The sequence below is a fragment of the Sorex fumeus genome, unplaced genomic scaffold, assembly GCF_029834395.1.
Source record: "Sorex fumeus unplaced genomic scaffold, SorFum_2.1 ptg000019l, whole genome shotgun sequence".
NCBI lineage: Eukaryota > Metazoa > Chordata > Mammalia > Eulipotyphla > Soricidae > Sorex > Sorex fumeus.
Window position 1 is genome coordinate 39,880,833 of NW_026606076.1, and position 4,633 is coordinate 39,885,465.

Genomic DNA, 4,633 nt, shown 5'->3' on the forward strand with positions numbered 1-4,633 from the left:
AAGAATTGAAACCTCCAAGGAAAACTATCATTCTGAGGACACAATTCATAAAACAGTTGCAAAGTTAAAGGATTTTCAGCAGTCTTACTACTCATATAAAATATTCTAATGGGTCCAAGAAATTCTCGGCCAAAGCATTTTAAATAATAGAAAGATAGTTTTGGATGACAGAAAAAGACATTTGAAGACATAAAATATTTATGAATCAGAACATCTGGTATTGTGATAGAAAATTCTTACCAAAATTAAAAACTCTAAAATTTATAAAACAATTCCCCAAACAACCCTAAAATCATAAATTAAGCAGAACTAGATAAGATAGTTCTAATGTTCTTTTGTTTATTTTTGGGACCAAACTTAGCAGTACTCAGGGATTACTCCTGTCTCTGCAATCAGGGATCACTCCTGGTTGCCTCAGGGACCCTAGGAGCTGTCAGGGATCAGACTTGAATCAGCTACATTCATGGCAAGACCCCCTCCTGCACTGTCGCCCCCAATAGTTCCAATACTGTGGGTATTAGATCATAATCTCTAAGAAAAATAAACGAAAAGCGGAGTTAGGGAAAAAAATTAAAAATCAATGAGGGGGCTGGAGCTATAGCACAGTGGGTAGGGCGTTTCTCTTGCACGAGGCTGACCCGGGTTTGATTCCCAGCATCCCATATGGTCTTCGAGCACCGCCAGGAGTTATTCCTGATTGCATGAGCCAGAGTAACATCTGTGCATCATCGTTGTGACCCAAAAAGCAAAAAAAATCATAGAGAAATGCATAGATGGGGGGAAGAGAAACCAAAGAAAATTGAACTCAGAAAAAAAAAGTTTAATCAGAGTGGAAAGGTGAACACAGTTGCTGTGTCAGTGAATGAGTGAGGATATAACATTCTAAGTAACTTGTTGTATCTGTTGCTTATAGAACGAGTTATGACACCAAAAGTTTAAAAATACCTTTAAATGAAAATTCAGTTTAAGAGCCAAAAAAGGGGCCAGAGTGATAGTCTAGTGCAGAGGATGCTTTTCTTGCTCATGGTGGGTTTGGGATTAATCCCTGGCATTGTGTCGGGTCCCTGCAACCCACCAGGAGTCATCCCTGAGCACAGAACCAGGAGTAAGTCCTGAGCACCATCAGTGTGGCCCTTTCAAACAACCAAAGTGAAATAAAAGAGAAATTGCAGTAGAATAAAAATTATGACAAAGTATATGGTTCAAACTGTAAAGAAGAAAATCATAAATTGATGGGCATAGAGTGATAGTACAGTGGGTAGGGCCTTGCCTTTCACACGGCCAACCAGGATTCCATTCCCAGTATCCCCTGAACACGACCAGAGTAATTCCTGCTTGTCTTGCACACAGCTGACCAGTTACCATCCCATAAGGTCCCCCATGCACCAGCAGGAGTAATTCCTGCTAGCAGAGACAGGAGTAACCCCTCAGCATCACTTGGTGTCACTCAAGGCATAAAACAAAACAAAGAAGAAATCAACCCCAACCCCTGGATATCATGAGTATAGGAACTCAGGTGAGCTTAGCATTAGAAAGCGTGTCCACAAAAACAGAATCAGAAAAATAAATTCTTCTCCTTTTCTTGTCATTTTGGGTCACACCTAGTGATGCTCAGGTTACTCCTGGTTCTGCGTTCAGAAAACAATCCTGGCAGTGCTAGAGGAACCCTATGGAAAATTGAGAATGTTGGAACCCGCAGCTGGTACGGGCCAGGCAAACTCTCTATTCCCTGCTCTACCTCTCCAATCCAAGGGAAAGAAAATTTTCTAAAGAAAAATCCCTGTCTCTTCCTTCAAGCAGGAGCAGAGACAGGAGGTACTTACTGAGTCTGAGGCTGGCGAAGTTGACGGGACCCTCTGCCAGGCTGCGGGTGAATGCCTGTGTGTTAATCCAGGGCTATAAAAACACACCAGTGACTTGGTCCCCAGACACCCTGTCACTTTGAGCTCAGGAAACTTTCCGATGTGCCCATGGACACACAAATTACTGTCTGAGTTGCAAATGGATCAATTTAGAAAAGTTTTTTAAATGAAATTCCCCTCAGGTGTTCACTTCCGAAACTTTCCCATTACATCAGCCTGAGTCCGCAGACTTCTGCAGGAGCAGAGCAGAAAACAAAGTTGGGATAATTGACTACTCTCAGAGTATCAAAAGTTCTCATTTCTCTGATCAAATAGCTCTGACAGCCTTTTGGAGAGTAATCGCTTTTCTCTCAGGATTTATTGTGAGAACAACCAAATCTCCACTGAGTTGAGAAAAGAGGGATTATAAATGATAATTCTTTTTTATTGAATCACCATGAGACACAGTTACAAAACTTTCATGTTTAAGTTCCAGTCCTTCAATGATAGAACTCCCATCTCTCCACCAGTGCACATTTTCCACCATCAATGTCCCCATTATCCCCACCCACCCGCCCTTCCCGCTGCTTCTGTGTCAATTTTCCCCATAATGTTTCTCTACTATGGGGCATTATGATTTTGCAATATAGATACTGAGGGGCTCTCACGTTTGGTCCTTTATCGACTTTCAGCACACCTGTCTCATCCTGAGTGATCCCTCCACGGATTATGAAATCAGGAATCCCCACTGTATGCCATGAAATTCTCCTCCAGTTCATAAGAAAGGTTTCCAACTGGAGCAATTTTCCTGGCCCTTGCCTCTACTGTCCTTGGGTATCAACCTCATAACATGTTATTTTATAGTCCACAAATGAATGCAATCATTCTAAGTCTGTCCCTCGCATTCTGAATCATTTCACTTAACATGATACTCTTATGACCATCCACTTATGAGGAAATGTCATAATTTCATCTTTCCTAACAGTTGCATAGTATTCCATTTTGTGAATGTACCAAAATTTCTTTATCCAGTTGTTTGTTTGGCCACTCGAGTTGTTTCTCGCTTCTGGTTATTGTCAACAGTGTAGAGATCTGTTCTTGGTCATGCATTCAACTTGTCTTTGAAAACTCAATTTATTCAATTGTATCCTCAAGAGTATGATAAAGAAATAAAGAAGATAAATGTTGAAAATTATAAATTGTTAGAGATCCACTATTAATGAATGATTCAAATTAGTTACTAATTGGAACCTCCAAAAGAAAACTATCATGATGACACAATCCACAAAATCATTGCAAAGTTAAAGGATTTTCAATACTATTACTCCTATAAAATCATTCCAATTGGTCTAAGAAATTCTTGGTCAAAACTTTTTAAACTCATAGAAAGATGTTTTTGGATGATAGAAAAGACACATGAATACATAAAATCTTCATGAATCAGAACATCTGGTATTATAATAGAAAATTCTCACCAAAATTAAAAACTCTAAAATTTATAAGGCACATCCCCAAACAAACCTAAAATCATTTAACTGAGCATAACCAGATAAGATAGTTCGAATTTTCTTTCATTTATTTTTATTTTTGAACCACACTCAGCAGTACTCAGGGTTTAGTCCTGGCTCTGCACTCAAGGATCACTCCTGGCAAAAATGAAAATTCTTGAGGGTTAAAAAAATCAGCCTGAATTTTAATGGAATCTCTAAACCATATATATATACACATATATATGGTTTAGAGATTCCATTAAAATTAATGTGTATTCCATTAATATATATAAATATATAATATATGATTAATGTGTGTTCCATTAATATATATGTGTATTAAAATTTTAATACACATATATACATATATATATCAATGCTCTGTCCTCCCATTGTTCATCGATTTGTTCAAGCAGGCCCAGTAACATCTCCATTGTGAGACTTGTTGTTACTGTGTTTCGCATACTGAATATCTCACGGGTAGCTTGCCATGCTCTGCCATGCGGGTAAGACACTCTCGATAGCTTGCCAGGGGCAAATGCCCTACTGTTGTGCTACTAAATATATTATAAAGAAAAGTGCCCTATCTCTCTGAGAAAATTTTTAAAAACTGAACATTGATAATAACGTTTAAGGATCTGGGCTAATGTTTGGTGTTACTAGAACGATGTCATCAACGAAGCAGAGGTGGTGTAGTTGCCAACCGTCTATCTTCACTCCCATTTCTTCCAATTCCAGTCGTCAAATGACGTTCTCCAGGCTGGCAGTGAAGAGTTTCGGTGAACTGGTATTGCCCCTGCGAACCTCTCCCTTTACGTCGATGATCACTTCCTTGAAGAATGGTGAACTCCACATCACTTAAAAACGTTTTTCTTTAAATTGGATATCCATGAGAAAGATCATTCCAGGCTGTTCATAATTGGGGTTCAGTCGTGCAATGATTGAGCACCCATTCCTCCTCCAGTGTACATTTCCCACCATGAAGATCTTCTGTTTCCCAACCACCATGCCCCGTCCCCCAGTCCCAAACCCCAGGCACTTTCCTTCTTGCTCTCTCTTTCCTTTTCCTTTTGTCTTGAGTGAGACATTTCTTATACTGCTGACAAATTGATTCTTACCTTCATTTGAGCTCTTTTATAGATTTCCATAAACTCCTGTTTTATGCGTTCAGTAAAATTATTTGGAACTCAGTGAATAATGTCTCCATTGCTTTGTTGTCACTATCTCACTTTTGTTTTAAACCTTTTATCTATTTATTGACTTTTGAGGTCACACCTGGCGGTTCTCAGGGGTTCCTCCTGG